This window comes from Mesoplodon bidens, assembly GCF_964165515.1.
Source record: "Mesoplodon bidens genome assembly, chromosome: 17".
In the NCBI taxonomy this organism is placed as follows: domain Eukaryota; kingdom Metazoa; phylum Chordata; class Mammalia; order Artiodactyla; family Ziphiidae; genus Mesoplodon; species Mesoplodon bidens.
The window spans coordinates 63,457,905-63,471,791 of NC_138174.1; the positions used below are offsets into that span (position 1 = coordinate 63,457,905).

At 37.9% G+C, this 13,887-nt stretch overlaps 1 pseudogene across 1 annotated transcript in view; it reads left to right on the forward strand.

Annotated features, from left to right (window-relative positions):
• LOC308605044 (ATP-binding cassette sub-family C member 4-like) overlaps positions 1-13,887 on the forward strand; it is a 112,540-nt pseudogene that overhangs the window by 62,039 nt on the left and 36,614 nt on the right. Inside the window, exon 18 of the transcript XR_014017928.1 lies at positions 11,485-11,572. The product of XR_014017928.1 is annotated as an ATP-binding cassette sub-family C member 4-like (transcript). The remainder of the gene's footprint in view (positions 1-11,484; positions 11,573-13,887) is intronic.

Here is a 13,887-nt window from a genome sequence, read left to right on the forward strand (position 1 = left end):
TCTTAAGGATCAGGGCACTAAACTTTTAGGTATTATTTCTACTTATATAAAAAGAGTAACACATTCTGGGCTGACTTTGCTCTTTAATTTCTGTTAATGTGTCCTTGTGATTTTCTTTATATTTGTTGCTTATAATAAAAACCAAATTGTTTCCATCAGGATTGCAGCCTATATGGAAATTCAAATATGGGTAACACTAGGAAAAGTTGTATTCTTCCAGTAACTCACACATGCTAAAGAGTATAAACATAAACCTATGTTTTTTAATATACAAAATTATAATTTCTAAAAAAACACCAAATTGTTTATATAAATTTAAAGAGTAAAGCAAAAAAAAAAACACAGTAGGAGTTTTGGGGAAACAGAGAAATGTATCTAATATATCTAATATTTTCTACCAAGAACAAGAAGAGAGAATACCACTTTTTTGTATTCTTGTGATTTCTGGCTCCCCTCCCAGCAGGTTCTTTCCTGACTACCACCCTCTACCCACCTGTACTTTCCAGCTCCCCACCAAGACCTCTGGCATTTTTTTCTCATCCCTCCCCACATTCTCGACTATATTCTTCCTCTCCTTGAAGAGAGGGCTGTCTCTCTCATTTCTGTTGCTCTAGTGCTTGTTGCAGTCCCTGACAAGTTACACAAGTATTAATAATAATTCCTAACAATCACAGAATCCTTAACACGTTATAGCCTCTTTTCCTAATCCTCACAATTCTCTCATCATCCTTATCTGACAGATTTAAAAACCAAGGCATTGTGAGCTTATCCCACTTACCAAGTAAGCGGCAGAGCCAGGATTCAAATTGTGTGTGTGTGTGTGTGTGTTTGGTTTTTTTAAATTGAAGTATAGTTGATTTACAGTGTTTCAGTTGTATAGCAAAGTAATTTTATATTATATATATAAAAGTTATATGTACGTAAAATTTTCAGATTCTTTTGTAATATAGGTTATTGCAAGATATTGAATATAGTTCCATTTGCTACAAAGCAGGACTATGTTTATCTATTTTATATATAGTAGTGTATATTTGTTAATCCCAAATTCCTACTTTATCCCTCCCCGTCACTTTCCCCTTTGGTAACAATTAGTTTGTTTTCTGTGTCTGTAAGTCTATTTCTGTTTTGTAATTAAGTTTATTTCTATCATTTTTTTAGATTCCACATATAAGGGATATGTATCTGTCTTTCTCTGTCCGACTTACTTCACTTAGTATGACAATCTCTAGCTCCATCTGTGTTGCTGCAAATGGCATTATTTCATTCTTTTTTATGGCTGAGTAATATTCCAGTGTGTGTGTGTGTGTGTGTGTATGTATTGTTTCTATGTCTTCGCTATTGTAAGTAGTGCTGCTGTGGACATTGGGGTGCATGTATCTTTTTGAATTCGGGTTTTCATCTTTTCCAGATATATCACCAGGAATGGAATTTCTGGATCATATGTTAACTCTTTTTTCGTTTTTTAGGGAACCTCCATACTGTTTTCCATAATAGCTGCACCAATTTACATTCCCACCAATGGTGTAGGAGGGCCCCCTTTTCTCCACACCATCTCCACCATTTATTTTTTGTAGACTTTTTAATAATGAACATTCTGACTGGTGTGAGGTGATACCTCATTGTAATTTTGATTTGCATTTCTCTAATAATTAGTGACATTGAGTATCTTTTCATGTGCCTGTTGGCCATCTGTATGTCTTCTTTGGAGAAATGTCTGTTTAGATCTTATGCCTATTTTTTGATTGGTTGTTTGGTTTTTTGATATTGAGCTGTATAAGTTGTTGTATATACAGAAATCTGTTGCATTTCTATACACTAACAACAAAATATCAGAAAGAAATTACAGAAACAATCCCACTTACCACTGCATCAAAAAAAAAAAAAAAAAGAAAACCTAGGAATAAACCTACTTAAGGAGGCAAAAGACCTGTACTCCAAAAACTATTAAGATTCTGATGAAAAAAATGGAAGACAACACAGATGGAAATGTGTACTGTGTTCTTGGACTGGAAGAATCAATACTGTTAAAATGACCATACTACCAGAGCAATCTACAGACTCAATGCAATCCCTATCAAATTACCAATGGCATTTTTCACAGAACTAGAACAAAAATGTTTTAAATTTGTATGGAAACAGAAAAGACCCTGAATAGTAAAAAAAAAAAAAAAAAAAAAAAACCTTGAGAAAGAAGTAAGAAGCTGGAGGAATCACACTCCCTGACTTGAGGCTACACTGAAAAGCTACAGTAATGAAAACAGTTTTGTACTGGCACAAAAATCAGACCCATAGATCAATGGAACAGAACAGAAAGCCCAGAAATAAAACCACACACTTATGGTCAGTTAATCTAAGACAAAGGAGGCAAGAATATACAATGGAGAGGCTTCCCTGGTGGCGCAGTGGTTGAGAGCCCGCCTGCCGATGCAGGGGACGTGGGTTCGTGCCCTGGTCCGGGAAGATCCCACATGCCGCGGAGCGGCTGGGCCCGTGAGCCATGGCCGCTGAGCCTGCGCGTCCGGAGCCTGTGCTCCACAACGGGAGAGGCCACAACAGTGAGAGGCCTGCGTACAGCAAAAAAAAAAAAAAAAAAGAATATACAATGGAGAAAAGACAGTCTCTTCAATAAGTGGTGCTGGGAAACCTGGACAGCTACACATAAAAGAATGAAATTAGAACATTCTCTAACACCATATACAAAAATAAACTCAAAATGAATTAAAGGCTGTCAAACACCTAGAGGAAAACATAGAACACTCTTTGACATAACTTGCAGCAATATTCTCTTGGATCTCTTAGAGTAATGGAAACAAGAACAAAGATAAACAAATGGGACCTAACTAAAAGCCTTTTGCACAGCAAGGGAAACCATGAACAAGATGAAAAGACAGCCTACGGAATGGGAAAAAATATTTGCAAATGATGCAACCCACAAGGGATTAATTTCCAAAATATACAAACAGGATTCACATTTAATTTACGGAGATTTCTGACTCCATAACCTGAGAAGCTAACCACTCTGCTAATGACTTCAGTGCACTGTTGACTGCTGACACAACAGAACTGCTTCCTATCATGATTTCAAGTGTGTGTGCACATGCGCACAAACAGAGAGGAACAAAAATTTCACAAAACAATATTACTCTTGCTCTGTACTCTGATATTTTCTATTATATCGGTTCTGTTCTAGTTCATATAAAAGACAAAAAGATGGTCATGGGGTACAAAATTGACATCATGATCCATTGGATGCACCTGCAGTTTGACAAACACCACCCCTCACTGTCCCCCTGGGCTAGGCTCCTGGTCCATGTTAGCATCACACCAGGAGCTTCACTGTTGCTCCAGATTCTCATAGCAGCCCCACAGGGTTAGCCCTGTTTTCCAGTTAGGGAACTGAGTCTTGAGGAGATTAATAACTTAGCCTGAGTCAAATAGCAGTAGAATCAGAATTTAAAACTGTCTGACTCCAAATTTATTTCTTTTCAATAAATGTTTGTTGAACTTAATGATGTTCTCATCAGATGTTTTCCCCATTTTTCCTACCAGTCCATTCAAAATGATTCTCCAAAGCATAACAAAAGTGAGTAAGTATAGAGCAAAGGTGGAAGATACTACTCCTAATGCTGTGTCCCTCATTTGGAGAGTATCAGTTTAGAAATGTGTTATTCACTTATATGTCATGGGCTAATAAGTGTCAGGAGAAGATACTCGAAATCTTACCCTCCAGAGCCAAGAGTGCTTTCTCTTTACAATGTCTAGCTGACTGCGGAGGTGGAGAAAGTCTGGTCGTTTGGTTACTTGAAGTTACTTATCTAAGTGCAGAAAGCTTACATCCCTCTTCTCCTAAAATGAGTAGGAAGCAGTGTTGCATGTGTCTCAACACCCTGATTTAGGGAACCTACGAAACTGCGAGCAAGCTGCAGAGGGGAGCCCAGTGCTGTTTCTTTGAGTCGCCCCGCTTAGGTGGGCCAGGCCCCCATCATCTTCCCTGGCTCCCTGTGATCCTGGGAGTAGCAGCGAGCTTCCAGGATGTTCTCTCTCCCAGGCTTATCGCCGTCACTGCTGACCCCCCCATGAGCGTGTTGGAATTGGGGAGATGTCATAGCAAAGACCTGCATAGGAACCAGAGGCAGGGGAGTGGCGACAGTCAGTCTTGGAGTCCTGAGGGGAACTTTCAAAAACAAGTACTGTATTTGTAAGAATGAACTCCTCAAACTGTGTTCAAAATTTCAGGAATAAGCAAAAAATGGAAGCACTTCCTAGGTAATTTCCTTAAACACAACAGGTAGATGTAATGTATGCAGCATTTGTGCTCACCATCTGAAGTAATTAAGTATGTTCCCCAGAAAGAACACCAAGGTGAGATTATATTCAGGGAGTAGCTTGCTTATCTGAAAGGATCTGGAAAAATGGATTTCAAAACTTCTTTGGATGATCTCTACACCTAGAGGCCCTTGTCCTCTTGGCACAAAGAAAATGTTTTCAGTTGAAGAGGGCTTCCATGCAAATTCAGTATTTATGATTGTAGCCCAAGGGTTCACACAGATCAGCAGCCATCATCTTTATCATGATTAAACAGATTGATATTTTGTATTTAATAGGTTTTATTTTAAATCAAAGCAAAACCTAAGTATTTTTTTAAATAGCCCACTCTGCTTTTTTGGTATTTACATTCCCTGAGTTTTCTTCAGTAGGTTAAAGAAGGTGAACCACAGCTGTCTCTTTAAGACTTCTCCCTGGTTACCTGGTTTTATTTCCCTTTTTTTCTTGTTGAGAACAAAACTGAAAGAAGAGAAGAGGTGGCTATGCTGTTACTAGTAAAGAAATACAACTGGATTCTAGTCTAATGCAGTCGGCCCTTTGTCTCTGACACTGAAGTCTTCATTAAATCCCTTAGAACTGCTCCCTGGAGCCCCTGAAAGAGAACTTAATGGGACTTAAATTCTTTTTCCTTTGTTGGCAAAGAATCTTCTTTTCTGAGTATGGATGATGATCAGTTCATTCAGAGGCTATACGATTTAAAAAAGGAGAGAAAGAGGGAAACCAAGATTTAAAGTGATTTCAGATGATTCCCTCATTCTTGAACTAGGTACACTAGTTGACCCTTCAATAAGGTCCTCCAATTAGAAATGGGAACATACCCCTTAGGAAACAGCAGCAGTAGCTGCTTTTAATGATAGATTTTAATAGAGGGCAGTTTCCCAGTTTGGCACTGAAACAGGGCAAACTGTTGTGTATTATCTGCTTAATTTGTAACCACTTGTACTGCTTTTGCCTTGATCCCAAGTTGTTTTAAGCTTAGAAGGTGAGTGGGTAGGGTTTCTTTTTAAGATAATGAGGGTCTTGTCTTCCAGCAGAGTATGCAAAAGATCCAGTAAGACTACAGTTTTCAGTCTTGCAGTTGTGTTGAGGGATGATCAATTTACTACATTAAATGCTCTAATTTAGAGTGGCCATTTTTGGGTCACACGTCTAATATGAACTTGTGTTATGTTAGTAACAAAGGAAAAAATTACTACTGAATATGGCACAAAGGATTAGAGAAGTGTAAACTTGAAACCATGATGAAAACAGTTTTGAAGCTAGTGCTCCATTTAAAATATTACATTGAATAAGAGTATTTGTTTTCCTGACTCTGTTGTGCCAGCTAACTCTTATTAAATGAGGTTTAATTGTGTACCTTCAGAAAAAAATATACATGGGCCAGTAAATTTAGTGTATATTTACATGAAGTTTGTGTGTCCTACCATAAATCACTACACTGAAGTGTTCTGCCTGCACTTATTTATAAGATTAATTTATTAACTTCACTGCTTAGAGGTGGGTAATTTAAATAATCATATCTATCAGAAATGATTATTAATTTGCCCTTATCTGCTCTTGCAGTATGTGTCTACTGTGAGCACTTTTATTACCTTTTGAAGATAATATAATGGTCTCTTATTTGGCAAGTGATGAAGGTAGAATGAGCAGAAACCAAAATGAACACCATGCATAAAATACATTGACATATTTAAACGGACATTTTTCAAAAATTGCCTGCTGGCTTTAAAGAAAAGTATAGCTTCAATCAGTTGATGTTATAATAAATCATTCTTTTTTTTTAATTGAAGTCTAGTTGATTTACAAAATTGTGTTAATTTCTGCTGTACAGCAAAGTGATTCAGTCACACACACACACACACACACACATTCTTTTTTATATTCTTTTCCATTATGGTTTATCACAGGATATTGAATATAGTTCCCTGTGCTATACAGTAGCACCTTGTTGTTTATCCGTTCTATATATAATAGTTTGCATCTGCTAACCCCAAGCTCCCAATCCATCCATCCCGCATCCCACCTCCCCCTTGGCAACTGCAAGTCTGTTCTCTATATCTCTGAGTCTGTTTCTGTTTAAGTTCATTTGTGTCATATTTTAGATTCCACATATAAGTGATATCATGTGGTATTTGTCTTTCTCTTTCTGACTTACTTCACTTAGTATGATAATCTCTAGGTCCATCCATGTTGCTGCAAATGGCATTATTTCATTCATTTTTATGACTGAGTAGTATTCCATTGTATATATGTACCACATCTTTTTTTTTTCAGAAATTTATTTATTTTTAACATCTTTATTGGAGTATAATTGCTTTACAATGTTGTGTTAGTTTCTGCTGTATAACAAAGTGAATCAGCTTTACGTATACATATATCCCCATATCTCCTCCCTCTTGAGTCTCCCTCCCACCCTCCCTATCCCACCCCCTAGGTGGTCACAAAGCACCGAGCTGATCTCTGTGCTATGCAGCTGCTTCCCACTAGCTATCTATTTTACATTTTATGTACCACATCTTTATCCATTCATCTGTCAATGGACATTTAGGTTGTTTGCATGTCTTGGCTATTGTGAATAGTGCTTCTATGAACATAGGGGGTGCATGTATCTTTTTCAATAATAGTTTTGTCTGGATATATGCCCAGAAGTGGAATTGGAACCTCCATACTGTTTTCCACAGTGGCTGCACCAATTTACATTCCCACCAACAGTGTAGGAGGGTTCCCTTTTCTCCACACCCTCTTCAGCATTTGTTATTTGTAGGCTTTTCAATGATGTCCATTCTGACTGGTATGGGGTGGTACCTCTTTGTAGTTTTGCTTTGCATTTCTCTAATAAGTAGCAATGTTGAGCATCTTTTCATGTGCCTGCTGGTCATCTGTATGTCCTCTTTGGAAAAATGTCTATTTAGGTCTTCTGCCCAGTTTACAATTGGGTTGCTTGGTTTTTTGTTGTTGAGTAGTATAAGCTGTTTGTATATTTTGAAAATTAAGCCCTTGTCTATCTCATCATTTGCAAATATTTTCTCCCAGTACATAGGTTGCCTTTTTGTTTTATGGTTTTCTTTGGTGTACAAAAGCTTGTAACTTTGATTAGTCCTATTTGTTTATTTTTGCTTTTATTTCTATTGCCTTGGGAGACTAACCTAAAAAAACATTGGTATGATTTGTGTCAGAATGTTTTGCCTGTCTTCTCTTCTAGGAGCTTTATGGTGTCATGTCTTATGATTAAGTCTTTAAGCCATTTTGAGTTTACTTTTGTGTATGGTGTGAGGGTGTGTTCTAACTTCACTGATTTACATGCACTGTCCAACTTTCTAAACACTACTTGCTAAAGAGACTGTCTTTTCTCCATTGTATAGTTTTGCCTCCTTCATCAAAGATCAGTTGACTGTAGGTGTGTGGGTTTATTTCTGGGCTCTCTATTCTGTTCCGTTTATCCATAGTCTGTTTTTATGCCAATACCATGCCATTTTGATTACTGTAGCTTTGTAGTATTGTCTGAAGTCTGGGAGGGTTATGCCTCCTGCTTTGTTCTTTTTCCTCAGGATTGCTTTGGCAATTCTGGGTCTTCTATGGTTCCATATAAATTTTAGGAGTATTGGTTCTAGTTCTGTGAAAAATGTCACGGGTAATTTGATAACAATTGCCTTAAATCTGTGGATTGCTTTGGGTAGTATAGTCATGTTAACAATATTAATTCTTCCAAGAGCTTGGGATAGCTTTCCATTTCCTTGAATCATCTTCAGTTTCTTTTATTAATGTTTTCTAGTTGTCAGCATAAAAGTCTTTCACCTCCTTCATCAGGTTTATTCCTAAGTATTTTAATTTTTTTAATATGATTTTTTTTGTTTTTGTTTTTGTGGTACACGGGCCTCTCACTGTTGTGGCCTTTCCCGTTGCAGAGCACAGGCTCCGGACACGCAGGCTCAGCAGCCATGGCTCATGGGCCCAGCTGCTCCGCGGCATGTGAGATCTTCCTGGACCGGGGCACGAACCCGAGTCCCCTGCATTGGCAGGTGGACTCTCAACCACTGCACCACCAGGGAAGCCCTTTTTATATGATTTTAAAAGCGATTGTTTTTTTACATTCCCTTTCTGATATTTCATTGTTAGTGTAAAGAAATGCAACCAATTTCTGTATGTTAATCTTGTGTCCTGCTACCTTGCTGAATTCATTTATCAGTTCTAGTAGTTTTTGTGTGGAGTCTTTAGGGTTTTCTATGTACGGTATCACGTCTTCTATATATAATGACAGCTTTACCACTTCTCTTCCAATTCAGATACCTTTAATTTCCTTTTCCTGTCTGATTCCTGTCTAAAAAATCATTATTTTCATTCAACTTTTTATTGCAATTTTACTGATTTTGAAATACATATTTGGCATATCATAACAAAGAGAAATATTCTTATTTACTAAACTGTGTTCTTCCATCAAATACTGCTAAATAAACATGTGAAATTACCCAATATGTCCTTTTAGACTGACAGTATAGACTTAAGTGGGGACCCTTATTGCAGTGGGAAATCCTTAAACTTAGTTTTTTTCTTTTTATGACAATCAGAAGTGGTTTGATGATAATTAGCAGAACCTCCTTAAGGCCTAAAGAGTGTCTGAGGGCTCTGATTAAAGCTCAGAATGAAGCAGCTGCAGGCATTGGTCAGGGGCTCAGAAATGAGGGACTCCTCTTTCTGCAAAGAATGCCACTTTCGTCCCCCAGTTGTTGGGGAGCTTCATCCCCTTTGAGGAGTTTCCTAAAGAGAAGGTGAGGGAGGTGACAATATAGAGAGGCTTTGATTATGAAATAGGAGATTGAACTTTAAGTGGGTATCCCTGTTCTCTTGAGCGACAAAAACCACCCTTCCCAAACGTGCTGATACTGTGAGCCCATTCATTGCTCAAGAAGGTCTGTCTTTTAAAAACAAAGTTTTTTTTGTGTGTGGATTAACTCAGGTAACGCCTCTATAGAGTGTACATTGAAAACCAGGTGGACACTTCAAACCTTAGACCTCTTACAGGATGTAAATTTGCTCTATGAGTGGGGCCTGAAGGAAAAAATGTGATGGGCAGAGAAACGTTCTTGTCATTATTATAAGCAAAGAGACCCTGTCTCACTTCTCCCAGTTGGGCTCAAAGCTGGTTCATTAACCTGGCCTCTTTCAGGCCCTTTTATCTCCTCAAACACCAGTCCTTGAAGAGGCCCTCATTTGGGCCCCAGAGTAGAATCATGCCCATGGTTTAGAGCACTGGGGAGAAGGTGGAGGAGAGTCAGAGAGGGAGGAATATTGGGGACCAGCCTCCCCTTGACTGGCCACGTCATTTGTGTAAACCTCATGGAAACAGCTAAAGGAAGAGAAGTTGCCTGCATGTTAGAATCCTAGAGGTAATAATAATTACAAGGAGTAAAAAATTTTTATAAAAGTCTAAGTAAAATGATGGTTATTCCCCTGACAAGGAATTCTTACCTTTGCTTACGTGGCTGCTTAATCTTTGATCCTAAATTTGAGAGTTTTAAGGGAGACCTTAAATTTGGCTCCAGGGATTTTTCAGTTCAATTCAATAATCATTCTGAAATGTCATACGACCAGTGCTTTTCAGTGCTTTGGAGGCATACTGTCCACTTAATCAACTTTGTGCCAATAAAGCTCCCTTTATAATGTCTTTTTAATTTTGGATTTTGCTTAGTGATGCATCTTTTTTTGGTGACCCACCATGTGTCTTCTGCATCCATTCTCTCACCAGACTTAAAACTAAGACAATAGGGAAAGAAGGTACAGGAGGCTCTCTGAGTGTCACTCTTCACGGGCAGAGAAAAGAAACGTCTGCCTTCTTCCTCTTTCTTCTCAGGCTTTTGTGAAGTGAGGAGGAATAGTCCAGCCCCAAGACCAGGCAGGATTTGAGGCTGGTGATTCCGAGCAGTTCCCGGGCACTTGTGGAAGACTCAGATCTCCTCTTGTTCCCACATGTGTGCATCACATTGTTCTGTCCCCTTCACTGAAAGGAGCCAATTGGGCTCTTCTCTGCTGCCCGTATTCTTGTGCCCTGGCTTACTAGAGCCTTCCAGAAGAAAACGTAAATGACCTGCATAAGCTTATGTACAAGATTCTCTCTTGAAACCCAGAAAGGCATGTATTTCCAGAGTAATTTCCTTGTGGTTCCTCTCAAAGCAGATGAATAGGAAAAGCTTTTTAAATTAAAATACTTTTATTATGGCTCATGTCACAGTGGGTTTCAGGTTATCCTGCCCTTGTAGTTAGTAATGATGTTCTGTGAGGCTTGTAATCTTGATGCACAGGTGAGATAACGTGGGGATCAGCTGATGCAGAATCAGAAGCAGTCTCTTCATGAACAGAGGTGCCACGGGCTCCTGTAGTTGACATTCTCTTTGAACATAAGGAGATGTTCCTTTCACACATATGGAGAGATTCCCCATCCCAGAACGCTGTTGTACCAATGGAGAAAATATCCTAGTTCATTCTTCAGTGCCAATGTGGAAAAATTTAACAATTTTGCTTTGAGGCACAAACCTCAAGTAATCATGCTGTTGGTATTTCCCAGTATCACACCAAGACTGACAATCAATTTATCTAGCTCTCTTGATGTAAAGTTACTCAAATTAGTATATCCTCATTTTTTTTCTGAGCAGATATTACCAGGAAGGTATTTTTAAAAAATCAAATCTTCCTTTCTCTTCTTCAAGTTTTTTTTTTTTTTTTTTTGGTATGTGGGCCTCTCACTGTTGTGGCCTCTCCCGTTGCGGAGCACAGGCTCCGGACGTGCAGGCTCAGTGGCCATGGCTCACGGGCCTAGCCGCTCTGCGGCATGTGGGATCTTCCTGGACCGGGGCACGAACCCATGTCCCCTGCATCGGCAGGGGGACTCTCAACCACTGAGCCACCAGGGAAGCCCCAACTTCTTCTTAAGATGACACATTTCCACACATTCTGGTTAGTGTTCAATCATCCAGACGGTATTTTGGAGCATACTTTGTATAGTGGAAAATTAATTGGGAGATACTATTTTGTAAAAAAGCATTTGCAACCTTATTAATGATTATAGGGAATTTTGGTGGTTTGTTTTGTATTTTAATTCTGTAAGCATTCAAACATGATGAAAAGAGTTTAAGGTAATAACATTCACTATTTTGGGGTATTTAGGAACCGGTTTTATTCACTGGAGCAAAGGAAAAATCTGGATCCCTTTAATGAGCATACAGATGAGGAACTGTGGAATGCCTTAGAAGAGGTAATTTATTGAATGTAATTAACTTGTTAGTATCAGTATGTGTGTGTGTACATTTATAGCAGCACAGGTAATTAAGGGGAGCTTATTGGTTTAACTGACTTTATTTAGTTCCAAGGAGAACACTGATGACATGGGTACATGTGTAAATTAAAACATGTATATTAATGGTGATGAAAACCAACAAGATAATGCCTTATGCTTTCATTTTAGCTTTTCCCTAGAACCCAAAGCAACTAGGTACATTATCTTGTCCTTAGTAGAACACTAAACTAGAAGTTATAATTATGAGTTCAAATTCTACTAAGTGACCTAGTGAATTAGTTACCTTAATTACCTTGCAATGTTCATTTTATTCCTCTGGTCTTAGGGAATATCAACTAAGTGGAGACAATAGTAGTTTTTCATTATTAACTGAAAGATAAATGAGATCATACCAACAAAATGCCATGAAGTTTCATAAGAAAGTGTCTATAAAGGTAAATTATATAATTGGAATGTGATGATATTTATTTATTGGCGCTCATGTCCTTTTAATGCCGCAGCATGAATGCAGGTAAGAGAACCCTGGAGCTTTTGCTCAGTTTTTATATGGATCGGTTCATTTCTAGAGGATTTTCTATTATTCGTGTCATGTTTCCCTTTGGCCCACTTCTTTGAATTTCCTCGCCCTTGCGTGAAAAGGATTTTGACTTGTTAAGTTGCTGTTGGTTTGTATATTTTGATACAAATTTATTTTGTGTAGTGGTCCTAGTTTTGCAAATTGATTCTACTAATGGCAGAAACTGTATCTAGACTTCTAAACCATAAACAGACTTCTAATTTCTCATAGGACCTAGCTCAGTCTTATTCTTTTTAAAAAGTAAGCACTTAATAAATAGGTACTAAATGTTTGATTGATCTCATTTCAGACAAGTGTGGCTTATTTCTTTAAAAAAAATTTTTTTTACACATATCCAAATGACTGATTGTTCACACTGTTGTTTTGACTTGGTGTGTTTGTCATTTAGTGTCATCCTTCCAGGGAAGCTCTGAAATCTGTAACATATAGATGAGCTTTGACTGTGAGCAAGCAGATTTGGAGGCCTGACAATTTCCTGTGGGGAATTCTGGTTTCTGAAGGCATGTCGGCACTGAGTCTTTACAAACTACCCCTCTTTACAGCAACTGGGGGGATTTTATTTTCCTAAATCAGGCTGATTGCTTCGCCTTCTCCTACTTGAGAAGCAGTGGACCTCTGATTTCATTTAAGCTTGTGAGTCTTTCTACAGTGAAATTCTAGAAGAGAAGAGGTGGAGAGAGCAGTTAACCATTAAATATAAGGAAAGAAGGATGATCCACTGCTCTTGAACTCACAGAACAGATTTAATGGTGAAATTGTGACATCTTAAAAAAAAAAAAAACTGGAAGTACTGGTAAATTATTTTCCTATTTGTTTCCAAGCTCGAGATCTCTCTTAACAGAGTCTCAGGTAGTAAAATTACTCTAGAATTTTGGACAGAGAGGAAATATTAATTGGGAGACAAATCCTGTAAAAAACTATCTTAGAACTTGGCCCTAACTTATACTTAATTCATCTGTAGGAGCCAAAATTTAGATAAAATTTAGTAGCCTCTCAATTCTAAAAATGATGAGGTGGTGGAAGTGGTAGACAACACTGAGATCTACCTTTATTTAAACTACATTTGGAACTCACTGTAAAAAGAAATAAACAAGTTTATTTCACAAAGTGAAGTGTGTGGTTTCCATGTATTGCTTCTGGAATTGATTCTATTACTTTACTGATATGTCTTAGAGTGAGAAATCATCCCATCATTTTGTTTGCTAGAAGTTGTTTCTTTATGACTTTTTAAAATAAAACCTACCACATCTTTTATTGAAAAACATACAAATACATCATAAAGAAATAATACCCAGAGAAACAGAATGATGGGATGATTTCTCACTCTAAGACGTAGCACTAAAGCAATGAGGTCAATTTTTTTTTTAACGAGGTCAGTTTTTAAGTGAACTAAAAACTCCAGTCATTGTTTAATAAATGATGCCAAACTGGACATGTGAACCCAAACTCATAGAGTTGGCCTGCAAGTGAGTGAGAGGGCACCACTATGTTTTCCTCTTTAAGAACTTCAATTAAAAGAAAAAGATGCTTTAAAAAATTTTTTTTAGGTCCCCTTAGTTCTGTCTCCTCCTTCCCCCTTGGTGGAGATGGACATTCAGAAGGGAGACAGTCCTAATAATGGTACCCATCTCATCTTGGTTACTTTTCAAAATACGCTGAAATATGTTTTTCTTATACTGAATAGCCAGCTGACTGT